This window comes from Schistocerca serialis, chromosome 4 (genome assembly GCF_023864345.2).
Source record: "Schistocerca serialis cubense isolate TAMUIC-IGC-003099 chromosome 4, iqSchSeri2.2, whole genome shotgun sequence".
In the NCBI taxonomy this organism is placed as follows: Eukaryota; Metazoa; Arthropoda; class Insecta; order Orthoptera; family Acrididae; genus Schistocerca; species Schistocerca serialis.
The window spans coordinates 649,984,159-649,999,814 of NC_064641.1; positions in this window are offsets into that span (position 1 = coordinate 649,984,159).

Here is a 15,656-nt window from a genome sequence, read left to right on the forward strand (position 1 = left end):
TCAACAACGGAGACGCCACGCGGTCGCAACATGCGAAAAGCGATCGAGGAAACTGAAACCATTATTGCTACTGTACGAGAACGCCTATCTACACTCTGTCGATTTCACAAAGGGAACTGTCCAGGAGTTTGGCTGGAGAGCAATTCCTAACGCATCAGATCCACTGATTTAGATCCCACAAGCCATTGTCTTTCGCGCTCGTTATCGAACAACCATCAAGAACATTTCGTTGTGGACGAAAATGCATTTTACACTTAGGTTATCGACTTTTTTTCTGCAAAACAGTAGCTCTGAACAGGTGTGGAATCCAAAAACAACCTGACCATCGTCAGACAATTTTAGTTAATGTGTGGAGTGAATATACTGTTGATGATTAATTTCGCTGTGTTGAGCTTTTTTGTTTATTCCATTAACCACCAACAAACACCATAAAAATGTGCTCTGTTCTAATACAAATGAATCACAACTTCCCAAAATACTCTTCAGGTAAAGTTAACTTAATAAAACGATTAATATCTGTAACAAGAGACTGCCCAAAACATAGCGCATTAGCAAGATATTGCGTACTTTTGACTCCCTCATGGTCTGTGTCTCTTTTTTATCAGTCTTCCGACTGGCTTGATGCCGTCGGCCACGACTTCGTCTCCTATGACAACCTCTTCGTGTCAGGGTAGCACTTGTAACCTACGTCCTCAATTATTTGGTGAATGTATTCCAATCTCTGTCTTCGTCCATAGTTTTTGCTCTCTGCAGTTCTCTCTAGTACAATGGAAGGCGTTCGCTGATGTCTTAGCAGATGTTCTATCATCCTGTTCCTTCTCCTTGTCAGTATTTAGCAAATATTGCTTTCCTCGCCTATTCTGCGGAGAACCACCCCATTCCTTACCTAATCAATCACATAATTTTCAACAGTCTTCTGTATCACATCATCTCAAATGTTTCGATCCTCTTCTATTCCGGTTTTTCTACAGTCCATGTTTCACTACCATACAATACTGTGTTTCAAACGTGCATTCTTGAAAATTTCTTCCTCAAACTAAGGCCTATGTTTGATAGTAGTAGACTTCTCTTAGCCAGGTTTGTACTTTTTGCCATTGCTGGTGTGCTTCTGATGTTCTCGTTATTCCGTGTGGCAGAGGTCATTTCGCTACCTAGATACAATAATTCCTGAACTTCATCTACTTCGTGACCCTCAATCCTTATGTTACGTTTCTCGCTGTTCTCATTTCTGCCACTTCTCATCACTTTGGGCTTTCTTCGAATAACTCTTAAATCATATTCTGTGCTCATTAGACCGTTTCATTCTGCAGATCCTGTAATTCTTCACTTTCAGTGAGGACAGCAATGTCATCAGCGAATCGAATAATTGATATACTTTTATCATCATTGGTTCTTCGATGTATAGATTGAACAAGAGGGTCGAAAGACTACATCCCTGTCATACACCCTTTATAATGAAAGCACTGCGTTTTTTATTTTTCACTCTTATTCTTACCTCTTGGCTCTCTTACATATTGTATATTACCCGTCTCTCCCTATAGCTTACCCTATTTTCCTAGAAATTTCGAACGCTTTTACCAGATCGACAAATCCTATGAAAATGTCTTAATTTTCTTGTAGTCTTTCTTCCATTGTCAAACACAACGTGTTAGAATTGCCTTACTGGTGCCTTTACCTTTCTCCAACCCAAGATGACTGTCATCTAACACAGCCTCACTTTTGTTTTCCATTCTTCTGTATATTATTGCCGTACTGAAATGCAGGAGGATCTGCAGCGAATTGACGCATGGTGCAGGGAATGGCAATTGAATCTCAATGTAGACAAGTGTAATGTGCTGCGAATACATAGAAAGATAGATCCCTTATCATTTAGCTACAAAATAGCAGGTCAGCAACTGGAAGCAGTTAATTCCATAAATTATCTGGGAGTACGCATTAGGAGTGATTTAAAATGGAATGATCATATAAAGTTGATCGTCGGTAAAGCAGATGCTAGACTGAGATTCATTGGAAGAATCCTAAGGAAATGCAATCCGAAAACAAAGGAAGTAGGTTACAGTACACTTGTTCGCCCGCTGCTTGAATACTGCTCAGCGGTGTGGGATCCGTACCAGGTGGGGTTGATGGAGGAGATAGAGAAGATCCAACGGAGAGCAGCGCGCTTCGTTACAGGATTATTTAGTAATCGAGAAAGCGTTACGCAGATGATAGATAAGCTCCAGTGGAAGACTGCAGGTGAGACGCTCAGTGCCTCGGTACGGGCCTTTGTTGAAGTTTCGAGAACATGCCTTCACCGAAGAGTCAAGCAGTATAGTGCTCTCTCCTACGTATATCTCACGAAGAGACCATGAGGATAAAATCAGAGAGATTAGAGCCCACACAGAAGCATACCGTCAATCCTTCTTTCCACGAACAATACGAGAATGGAATACAAGGGAGAACCGATAGAGGTACTCAAGGTACCCTCCGCCACACACCGTCAGGTGGCTTGCGGAGTATGGATGTAGATGTAGATTATTCTTGTCAGAAACTTCGACGCATGAGCTGTTAAGCTGATGGTGCGATAATTCTCGCACTTGTTAGCTCTTGCAGCATTCGGAATTGTGTGGATGATATTTTTTCTAAAGTCGAATGGTATATCACCGGACTCGTATATTTTACCCACCAACGTGAATAGTCGTTTTGTTGCAAACGTTTTTAGAAATTCTGATTGAATGTTTTCTATCCCTTCTGCCATATTTGATCTTAAGTTTTCCAAAGGTCTTTTAAATTCTGATTCTAGTGTTGGATCCCCTATATATTACAAATCTACCCCTGTTTCTTCTTTTATTACATCAGACAAAAGTTACTCTCTCATAGGGGCGTCCATGTACTTTTCTTACCTATTTCCTCTCTCCTCTGCATTTGACAGTGAGATTCCCAGTGCACTATTAATGTTACCATTCCTGCTTTTAGTTTCACCGATGGTTGTTACGACTTTTCTGTATGGGGAGCCAGCTTTTCCCACATGATCTGTTTTTCGATTTCATAACATTTTTCATGCAACCAGTTCGTCTTACAAGGGGAGGCCGCCAATTGTGAAATTCAGATTCGATTCATACTGCGCATAATAAAAGCTCATGGCCAGAGGTGTAATGTGGCAAAGCACCAAGATGCACTTCTCAGCCGTTGTCGAGAAAATCGACAGTTAAGAGAAACCGTTGCGGTGAAATATTCTCCACGATTAATAGTTTTCTACAGCGTCGTGGCGCAGCGGTAAGCGCTCGGGTTTGTAATCCGAAGGTCGCCGGATCGAATCTCACGCCATGCAATTTTTTTTATTATTCCCTGCTAACTTCTTTCGAAGTTAGCAGGGAACTACGCTGTTATGCGGCGGCTCGTTTCGGCCCATTCAACATCTGTCCATCAAGTGTAACGAGCGAGTAACGGAGTTTATATTTCATACCTGCCACAGCGAATTTGTGTTCGTGGGGTCTCTATTCTAATTCGAGCGTTTGACTTACGCTATACGTATTCGTTTCGGAATATCGTTTCTACGTCTTCCGTTAACTATACGTGGTTAACATTATGAAGACAATTAGTAACATTTGTGAAGTACAACTTTGTTTGCGGAAAACATAATGATGTTCGAAGTCGCCAGTTTTTCCACGACAAACGACTTTCAACAACTTATTATATGCATAATTGTTGCAACTGATTGCCGGGAATTATATATATATATATATATATATATATATATATATATATATATATATATATATATATATATATATATATTCATTTGAATTACAAAAAACAAATACTATAAAAAAGTTGCATGGTGGGAGATTCGATCCGGTGACCTTCGGATTACAAACCCGAGCGCTTACCGCTGCGCCACGACGCTGTAGAAATTCATTAATCGTAGAGAGTATTTCACCGCAACGGTTTCTTTTAACTGTCGATTTTCTCGACAACGGCTGAGAAATGCATCTTGGTGCTTTGCCACATTACACCTCTGGCCATAAGCTTTTATTATGCGCAGTATGAATCGAATCTGAATTTCACAATTGGCGGCCTCCCCTTGTTAGCTTAACTGCATTTCCTATTTATTTTATTCCTCACCGACTAGGATTTCTGCATTCTTGAATTTCCGTGATCGTTATTGTACTTCCTTCTTCCATTGATCAACTGAAGTACTTCTTCTATCACCCGTGGTTTCTTAGCTGTTACTTTATTTGTACTTACTTTTTTCTTTGCACCTTCTGTGATTGCGTTTTTAGAGATGTACAATCCTCTTTAATTTCTTCCTGCTGAGCTGTTTTTTATTTCAGTATCTTCAGTCATCGAGAACTTCAAGCGTGTTTCTTCATTGCATACACTTTCGTATCCCACTTCTTTGAGTATTGATTCTTGCTGGCTAATCTCTGCCCGCCGGTGTGGCCGTGTGATTCTAGGCGCTCCAGTCTGGAACCGCGTGACCGCCACGGTCGCAGGTTCGAATCCTGCCTCGAGCGTGGGTGTGTGTGATGCCCTTAGGTTAGTTAGGTTTAAGTAGTTCTAAGTTCTAGGGGACTTATGACCTAAGATGTTGAGTCCCATAGTGCTCAGAGCCATTTGCACCATTTGGAACGTGTTACAGGTTTTCCTTTTACACTCTGACAACACAGTGGGCGCTTCCCCGTATCAAAGTCCACGTGGTTCACCGTACGCCATACCACTAATAATACCGCTGTTGGTTGCCTCCTCTCTACTACTTTCCTCGGCCGTCCTCGAGTAAGATGCGGTATATATCACGTGGCGTTGCTGTCCTGGTAGTCGGTAGTTCCATATGTACATAACTGTGTTCCACAAAGAAGATTCGTATGTGGGCAATCGATGGTGAAATGGTTCAAAGGGCTCTGAGCACTATGCGACTTAACTTCTGAGGTCATCAGTCGTCTACAACTTCGAACTAATTAAACCTAACTAACCTACGGACATCACACACATCCATTCCCGAGGCAGGATTCGAACCTGCGACCGTAGTGGTCGCTCGACTCCAGACTGTAGCGCCTAGAACCGCACGGCCACTCCGGCCGGCGGCGATGGTGACATGTGAATCACTGTTACCGGTTCCAGACGAGACGACGGTGTCACTTCTTCTATCAAGGTACCCGTCAGACTTGTCTGGTGTCGCGTCCACGTTTTGATCATCGTCCTTACATAAATCACCAGTGCTCAGTCGCGGACGTGGACTAGCGCAAGGCCGCCATGACTACTAGGGAGGGTTAGTGCTTCATAGTCGACCTTGAAAAGCAGCCCTGTGCTCACAAAATATTCTAATGCCACCAGGATTCGGCGCGCCAACACCACTGCCAATAGAACTTTGGCTAGGTGGGGGGGAATATGAGGTGCTATAGAAGTGTTGGCAAAGGTAGCCCGTTGTTTCGTGTTTAGTGCCCTTAACCTGTGACTTCGAACACTTGCACGAATAGTTTGCAGAATATATATGTAGCTGAGTGCCGCCGTGCGTCGTACGTCTGTAGTGAAGGTAATTCCAAAGCATTTCATCTTGTCTATCGGTCGCGACAGTGCCACACTTCCCGTCAGGAGTCCTCTCCCGCTATTCGTCGCTCCCAACTTTGCCATGTTCATGCGACTTCTCGTAGCCAAATCATTCAGATTAACCCAGTGCAAAGCCGTTCTTGCTTCGTCGCGTGACCCTACTAAAAACACTAGGTCATCAGCGTATGTTCTGCGTATAAACATGTGGTGCCTTATCGTCATTCCTTGGAGCCGGTTCGGGGGTCCGCAGAGCAGCGGCTCGAGAGCGACGGCATAAAGTATCGTCGACAGCGGGGATACTTGTCTGACCGACCGCGAGATGATCATGTGCCCCACCATGCCCACTGGAGAAGACGCCGTGGAGCAATCGCATCACGACGCTGACAGAACTCTAGGGGAAACTTCATTTGCGTCATCACTTCCTCAAGATACGGGTGGCTCACCCTGCCAAAGCCGCGATCGAAATCTAACGACGCCAGTACACTACGTAGACGGCATGTTGTTGGCAGCGCGATCACATCGTGGTAGTCGCTGAGCGCCGTTTGTATGTTGCTATCTCCACCTAGCCGAGTTTGGTCGAGTGATAACACTTGGTGCAGTACGGGCTCCAAACGTGCCGCAAATGTCCTGGTGTAGATCTTGTAGTCGCAATTTTGAAGGGTCAGTAGCCCTGTGTCCCTGAGCCTCAGGATGGTTTGTGGATAGGGATGATCATTCCCTCCACAACGTTGCTGCTGGAAGGGGCACATTGGGGCACATCAGTTCGCGATACGTGGCATTCCAAAGCGGAGTCATAAGATCCTTAAATGTCCGATAAAACTAACGGAAACCTGTCGGGCCCCAGCGACTTGTTCAATGCTCCATTATCGAGCGTTTCCATTACGTCATCCTCTGTGACTTTCCCCGTTAACTCTGGCTCGATGTCACGTCGAGGCACGCAGATAGTGTTCGTGGAACACCATGGAAGGCTGCCTCTTTGGGTTCCATTTCGTCGGAGAAGTATTGCTCCACAAAGGCGTTGGCAATTTCGTTTTGCGATGTCAGTAGGACTGCCTGTATGAAGGCTCTGCGGCTACGTTGTTTTTCTCAGATAACCTGATATCGACGGCGGTTGTCCACGGACTGTGACCCTATCTAGACGGCATCGCGTTATAAAAATTATTTCGACCCGCGTTTTTTTTTTTTTTATCTCCGATTTTGTGAAGGCGCCTGTACAGAAAGTTCGCGTAGCAACCTGAAATAAAATTCCATCGTATGGTTCCTCCACATTATGTACAACCTTTCGCATGCAATCAAGGCTCGACGCAGTGCAGGTATAACAAATTCCGGCTACCATGCAACGTCGTCGGATATGTCAGGAGGCGACGTTCACATACGTGCGAAGTTATGGAATAATAGTGTAATTTTTAGGGAAAGGCTATTTATTGGCTAAAGCATGTTGAAAGGGGATACATAGGCCTAGGGAGGTGAGGGTGAGCCAGAGCTTACAATTTGGCGAACATTGTTCGCGAAGCTACCGAAAGTGGTTGTCTGCCAAAACCAACAAGGGGAGGCCGCCAATTGTGAAATTCAGATTCGATTCATACTGCGCATAACAACAGCTCATGGCCAGAGGTGTAATGTGGCAAAGCACCAAGATGCACTTCCCAGCCGTTGTCGAGAAAACCGAGTTAAAAGAAACCGTTGCGGTGAAATACTCTCTACGATTAATAGTTTTCTGCAGCGTCGTGGCGCAGCGGTAAGCGCTCGGGTTTGTAATCCGAGGGTCGCCGGATCGAATCTCGCGCCATGCAACCTTTTTTTTTTTGTAGTTGTTTTTTGTAATTCAAATGTGTATATACACACACACACACACACACACACACATATATATATGTATATATATATATATATATATATATATATATATATAATTCCCGGCAATCAGTTGCAACAATTATGCATACAATAAGTTGTTGAAAGTCGTTTGTCGTGGAAAAACTGGCGACTTCGAACATCATTATGTTTTCCGCAAATAAAGTTGTATTTCACAAATGTTATTAATTGTCTTCGTAATGTTTACCACGTATAGTTAACGGAAGACGTAGAAACGAGATTCCGAAACGAATACGTATAGCGTAAGTAAAACGTTCGAATTAGAATAGAGACCCCACGAACACAAATTTGCTGTGGCAGGTATGAAATATAAACTCCGTTACTCGCTCGTTACACTTGATGGACAGATGTTGAATGGGCCGAAACGAGCCGCCGCATAACAGCGTAGTTGCATGCTAACTTCGAAAGAAGGTAGATGCGGTCCCTAGCGCAACTTATAACATCGTTGAAAATCAGTGCGGACGTGAGACTTTTGGTACACCCTGGCAACAAACGGAAAAATGGAGGCGGTACAATTGGAGAGCGATCCGCCTTCTCCAACATGCATAAGCAATTCATCAATAGTTATATATATATATATATATATATATATATATATATATGTATATATATATATATATATATATATATATATATATATATATATATATATATATATATATATATATGTTTGAATTACAAAAAACTAATAATGAAATAAAGTTGCAGGGTCCGGGATTGGATCCGGCGACCTTCGGATTACGAACCCAAGCGCTTACCTCTGCGCCACGACGCTGTAGGAAATTATCAATCGTAGAGAGTATTTCACCGCAACGGTTTCTTTTAACTGTCGATTTTCTCGACAACGGCTGAGAAGTGCATCTTGGTGCTTTGCCACATTACACCTCTGGCCATGAGCTTTTATTATGCGCAGTATGAATCGAATCTGAATTTCACAATTGGCGGCCTCCCCTTGTAAGTCCACAGTGCCGCAGCACCGGGAGAAGCGGGAGATGTTCAATGCTACAGGACGCGCATCCGTCTCGCGGGTGAGCAAGAATACAAGAGAGCGGGCCCGGCGACGGGCGGCCGGCTATGTTCGACGCCCCACGCGGCTTCCTCCACCGTGATTGGTCAGGACCGAGCAAACCGTGCGGGCGGCATGGAACTTTCCAGAGCGTTGCCTGCTAAGCGACGCCTGGGGCGGCGTTACCTCGTAAGCACATGAGAGAGGCGCGTGATCAAGGTGCACTTCCTCGGTGCTGACTTGCTGTTACTAGACCGTGGGACGGGAGAATTTACAAGCAGCTAACACTGCCGGCCGTGGCTTGGCCGCAATGGAAAAATGAAGTTAACGTTTAGAGGCTCATATAATAAAATAAAAGTCCTTATTGTCTGGCTCATCCTTTACACTCCTCCCCCTTCCGTGGGAGCGGAGAACGTATGTGAATTCGCTCAATGCAATTAGCATTTAAATGTAAGCAAATTTAGCTTGCAAAACAAAGTAAACATCACTTGAATAAGAATGGCCCTCACGGAAGACGGCAGGGGTCTTAACCTATGGGAGGGTATATAGACTCCAAAGACCTCCTAGGGGTCGCAAAGGGACTTACACATGTCAACAATATTGTGTGTATACAAGAATCATCATAAAACATCAAAACATCATAAAATATCAAAATAAAATTAGAACAAAACATGACAGTGTGTCTTAGGTAAACATGTCAAGTGTTCTTGTTGCTAAGTTGAAGTAAAAAAGTCTTTTTTTTTTTGCTTTTGTTAAAATAAGTTGAAAATGTAAAGTTATCACCACTGGTGAGTCACTGCCGGGCGCCTGGCGCGAGGCGGCGTGGTGTGTTGTCCTCAGCGGGCAGCGCGCTGGCTGCCGGCGGGAAGGGGGCGTGGCCGTGGCCAGGTCCGTGCACTGGAACTCAGCGCAGGGTAGGGGGGTATGAGGGGAGGTCCACATGTTTCAAAACACAGTAGAAAAGGGAGTTATCACTAAGGGAACACTTCTCTACATTACACTAGTTTTTCCACATTAGTTGACATCTCAGTTTCACTCTTAAAACTAAGGGAGGGCACATGCCTGATAGTTTATTGTTTTCTCTTTTTTTTTGGGTTTAGTTTGTAGCTGTTTGTCATTCATTCAAGTGTGCCAACAGGCGAACGTAAGAAATTTGTCCCTTTTCATGTTTTAGCAAGTCATCAATTGACGATAGGTGATCATTTGATTTATTAGACAAGACCGTTAAGTTAGCTGACAAGGTAATCATGAATGGGCTTTCAGGTATAAAAACATAATTAAAGAGGCGCGAATACTACGTGAGTAAGCCGTAGTGGCATGAGAGGTTATAAGTGGTGTTCCAACAGGAACCGTTTGCTAAAGACCTGCGCGGAGGCTACGTCAGAGTGGCAGCCAGAGGTGTACATGTTCAGCTTTTATCCCGCCCATGCTTGCCTGATGGCCAGGCGGGCAGGCCGCCGCACGTTGTCAACAGAACGGGCAAGCTGCTTCACTCCCAGCCAAGCCAAGCAGAACCCAACCCGGGCAGGCTGCGGGAAACTTGCTTGCCTGCCCATATTACTGCTGAGCTGCGCTACGCAGCCGTTTAGTCTGCGCGCTTCGTTGTCATACTATGAACGTTAATTAAAAGTTTTTATTTTAGATGAGCACCAAAAGACAAACTCTAATATTTATATATTAATTTCAGGTCAAAAAATATTGGGTTTTATTTGTATATTCTTCCTTTACGCGTATATTTCGGGCTTATTATCTATATAAAGAAAAATGAATTGCCAAATGCGTTGATAAGCGTAAAACTCGAGAACAGCTGGACCAATTCGGCAATTTTTTTTTTTTTTTTGCTGTGTTCGTAATTCTCAGGACAAGGTTTCTATGAAATAAAATTTTTCGAAAATCCTCCGAAAAATTGGAAAATTTGAGAAAAACTGAAAGTGTGTTTTCATTGTGTCCGTGTGTTTGTATTGCATATAATCTTGATGAAATTTTGCACACTATACCTTGAAACCAAGAGGAAGGTCACAGTCTACTAAAAATTTCGTAGGGTGCATGGCAGAGGTTACTTTACCTAACGGAATTCGACAAATTGTACGTTTTTATTCCGATCTTGATGAAATTTGGCATACTTGATATTCAAAGCAGGATGAAAGGCGCTGTCTGCTTAAAATTCTGAATGGTGCATGGCGGAGGGTACTTTACTTACACACTTCTACACTAACCTACAGTTTTTTCCGATCTTGAAGAAATTTTGCACACTTGACCATCAAGAGGAACATTACTGTCTACATAATATTTCGGACAGTGCATGGAATAGAGTACCCTACAAAAGATTTTGACATAGTTTGCGGGTTACCATGAAATCCTTCTCCCTCTATACTGCTAAATGGTCTCAGGTCCTTAGCACACATTTCAACGCCCTTTTCGGCCACTAAATCTTTGTCCTCTTTCAAGATATTTACGGAGTAAGGGAACTACTTGTCAAATTCGCACACATGTCGTAACATACTCGAGGTTCCTGAATAAGTACTTAAGAGCTTTTTACATAATTTGCATTGAGACACACCTACCGATTTATTTGAAGCGGCCTCTTAAACACACGAAAACGTTTCCTATGCGGCGCTTGTGCTCTGTTTCGTTACCAGCATGTATTCGCCAGTTGTCAATTTTTTTTCAATCTCACTAAAGTCCGACCCATTCATTGTGCTGCCCCCACCGTTGCGACAAATGAACTGCGGGCTAACTACCTGGCTACTCTAGTCACGGTAGCTTGACAGCGCAACCTGTTGTCAGGCGCAGCAAGCTGAGCGGGTCGCGTGAAGCTTGGCAGACCTGCGGGAACCTAGGTAGCCCGGGCTTGCGGGAGCCCAAGTCGGTCGCATTACCCACTATGCCTCAGTACATGCGCACTCTTGTGTTTACGTCGCGGCAGGCTGACCTGCATGAATGGTTGCAGAGGAGCTAGGGGCAAGCAGGCTGCAAGGGGAATTTGTACACCTCTAGTTGCAGCTGGCTGCAAGGCCGAATCTTCGCGCTACGTAAGAATCGCACGCGACAGATAACTTCCTAGGGCAGCGCCGCGTCAGAGCTGCACGCGGAGGCTGAGAAGCGAAGCCTCGGCGGCTACAACTGTCAAATGTCGCCTGCCAAATGCAACAAAATAGAAGTGGGATTACGCGTGACATAAAGCTAGATGAGCTGTTACAGTGGGTTCTGTTTAAAATTACATTAACATACATAAATATAGAAATGAAGCACACAAGTATCATATCAAATTGTTGCAAATACCATATCAATAACAAACAAAAAAGTTAATTGCCTCCTTGGGCTAACCATCCAAGTGTAATAATATTCACATTTTGAGAAGAATTTTCTCGTCACTCAATATATTTGCCGAACACCATTAAGTGAGAGTGACGAAGAAAAGTGAGACCAGTTTGGTGCAGGTGTGACATAGAGTGTGTCGTTGGATGTCAACGCTGTTGCTAACGAGCTGAGAAACAAAACTCGACGAGAATCTAGAGATTTTCATAGTGGACACAGAAAGCGTAAGGAATCGGATTAGAAAAGACTAAGTTGAGCGTAATTTCTGAAGGACTTTCCCTTTATGAAGGTAAAGTGCAAGCCGCATCGTTTACACGACGTTATCGCCTACTTAACTGTGTATACGACAATTCTGCGATTCCAAAATAGCTGCTACTTACTTCTTCCTAAAACACGACTTCTCTCACTTGAAACAAAATTCACCGCCTTTATCCTCTCAACATCTTGCGACTAACTTTACTTTGCGACCAAATTCGCCGTCTTTATCCTCTCAACTTCTTGCGACTAACTTTACTTTGCGACCAAATTCGCCGTCTTCATCCTCTCAACATTTTGCGACTAAACTCGCCGTCTCTATAGCTCCATGATGCTGGCCTCATTGTGCCCAGCTGGTTGCTTAAAACTCCGTCTATCATTGGTTATCTCGCAGTGTCCTGGGACACGTCATACAGTTAAATGTTACTACTTCAATAGTCGGTATTCCTTCGGAAAATCCAACGGCAAAGCAGTGTCAAAGAAGGCTCAAGGTTTTGAACAGAGATTTCCGCTTACTGGCGGTTTAGCTGCGGGCTAGACGCGGTTCGCGTCTGATGTTGCCTGATCAGCTGTCGTCAGAGAGCACGGAACACTGTTCTCGTGAGTTCTTCTTCGACATGAAAGATTAAAGAATGGACTATGCCGCGAAATTGAAAAGTGAAGAAACGGCACAGACGGCTAGGGTTTCCGCGCGGGTGCCAGCCGCGTCACGTAAGGTACGTGCCCTTGCGGGTGGTTCTCTTGTTCATCCAACAGACCAGGTATATAGCCAAAGCTTGCTCGTTCTGTGGGTGCGATTCACTCTGTTTACGTTATCTATTACGGGGGTAGGCATGTGGTTTGTCCCTCCAGATAAACATTCAAATACAAATGAAAATAAAGCATGGTTACATCCTAAATTACCCTTCCAAAACAATTTATTACCTAAGACATCATTATTATTAAACAAATAATTGGAAGTACTCGGGAACTTACTCTAGCATACTTGAAATCCTACAAAATGATTATCCTCATCAGTATAGTAACACATGGAAACCCTAGGTTGATACAAATACTAAATTACTGGTGCTGGCAGAACTTTAGCAAAATTCTCTAAATAGGTAGTAATAAAACAGTCAAAATGAACAACAATAAGATAATACATGGACTTAAGTAATTGGACACAAGTAATTAGACATAAGTAATTTGACATAAGTAATTGGCAACTCATCATAGTGATACGAGCGGTTGCAAAACCGCAACAAAAGCAAAAATTCAAGATATTATTTCCTTTATACAAAACTTCTTTATCCTCCAGTTACATTTCGTAGCAAAATGAATGTAAGCATCCCTTGGTATTCCTTTATGCTCTCGTTTGTATTTTCATTCCACCCGACCTTTGGTACTTCTACCCACAAGAAAACTGTCATTAAGTAATGGCAATGTTGTGTGTAATGCTGTGGAATAGTGTGATGTCAGGTTAATACTTCCTTTACAAGATTCTGATGAAAAATGGTTTTGTGTCTCCTTCAACGAACAGACCAATAATTATTAGCCGGCCGAGGTGACCGTGCGGTTAAAGGCGCTGCAGTCTGCAACCGCAAGACCGCTACGGTCGCAGGTTCGAATCCTGTCTCGGGCATGGATGTTTGTGATGTCCTTAGGTTAGCTAGGTTTAACCAGTTCTAAGTTCTAGGGGACTAATGAGCTCAGCAGTTGAGTCCCATAGTGCTCGGAGCCAATAATTATTAAACGTGTGATATACTGTTTGCTGTGTTGATTTGTTTTTGCAAATATTTCTGATTATCAGTCACCCAGTCAATCGATCAAAGATATGATTGTTGTTCATTTTGTTAATTCTCTCACCTACCTGCTTCCATATAATCATTATCGGCGGCTCGACGAAGCTAGTTGCATCTCGGAAGACGTCGATATGACTTACCTGTCGGCGCTTTTGTTTTTAATAAAATTAGAGTTCATTTGTCATATAAAAAGTGTGTAGGGAGCAAAGTATGTTCCTTACTATTGAAAATGTGCGCAAAGTTATTCAAAGGGTTCGTTATATAATGGTTAAGAATTTCTGTGTTGAGATTCAGTGCAGCTTGAGGTGCTAAGGTGCGATACGCGTCGCGCTCGTGAGATTGTAAGTTGCTGACAGCACAGCTGACAGTACGGCTGCGTGCGGTTTCCCTGGCTCGGCGGCATAACTGGCGTTCACGCTGGGTCCGTCCTCTTGCTGCGCGTGGAGTTTATCTCTCGGTACTGTCACAAAATTTCCTTCCAGAGTTATGTTGTTCACGACAGTTATGCATGGAGGATGTCCTTTTCTAAGGGACTCTAATAACTTAAATCGCTAGAGGTCACAAAACTATCGGGTTCCAATTATTTTATTTAAACACTCTGTTCTTCTAAAATTTAGGTAACTGGCAGGTGTTAGGCTTCCAGATAAACTGTATTTTGCGATGGCATTCCAAACCCAACTCCTTGGCTAACGCGTTTCCCACACAGCGGTCGTTTACAGGACAGATATAGCGGCAAGTGCCGGCTTTCTTGACGCCATATACAGGGTGTTTCAAAAATGACCGGTATATTTGAAACGGCAATAAAAACTAAACGAGCAGTGATAGAAATACACCGTTTTTTGCAATATGCTTGGGACAACAGTACATTTTCAGGCGGACAAACTTTCGAAATTACGGTAGTTACAATTTTCAGCAACAGATGGCGCTGCAAGTGATGTGAAAGATATAGAAGACAACGCAGTCTGTGGGTGCGCCATTCTGTACGTCGTCTTTCTGCTGTAAGCGTGTGCTGTTCACAACGTGCAAGTGTGCTGTAGACAACATGGTTTATTCCTTAGAACAGAGGATTTTTCTGGTGTTGGAATTCCACCGCCTAGAACACAGTGTTGTTGCAACAAGACGAAGTTTTCAACGGAGGTTTAATGTAACCAAAGGACCGAAAAGCGATACAATAAAGGATCTGTTTGAAAAATTTCAACGGACTGGGAACGTGACGGATGAACGTGCTGGAAAGGTAGGGCGACCGCGTAGGGCAACCACAGAGGGCAACGCGCAGCTAGTGCAGCAGGTGATCCAATAGCGGCCTCGGGTTTCCGTTCGCCGTGTTGCAGCTGCGGTCCAAATGACGCCAACGTCCACGTATCATCTCATGCGCCAGAGTTTACACCTCTATCCATACAAAATTCAAACGCGGCAACCCCTCAGCGCCGCTACCATTGCTGCACGAGGGACATTCGCTAACGATATAGTGCACAGGATTGATGACGGCCATATGCATGTGGGCAGCATTTGGTTTACTGACGAAGCTTATTTTTACCTGGACGGCTTCGTCAATAAACAGAACTGGCGCATATGGGGAACTGAAAAGCCCCATGTTGCAGTCCCATCGTCCCTGCATCCTCAAAAAGTACTGGTCTGGGCCGCCATTTCTTCCAAAGGAATCATTGGCCCATTTTTCAGATCCGAAACGATTACTGCATCACGCTATCTGGACATTCTTCGTGAATTTGTGGCGGTACAAACTGCCTTAGACGACACTGCGAACACCTCGTGGTTTATGCACGATGGTGCCCGGCCACATCGCACGGCCGACGTCTTTAATTTCCTGAATGAATATTTCGATGATCGTGTGATTGCTTTGGGCTATCCGAAACATACAGGAGGCGGCGTGGATT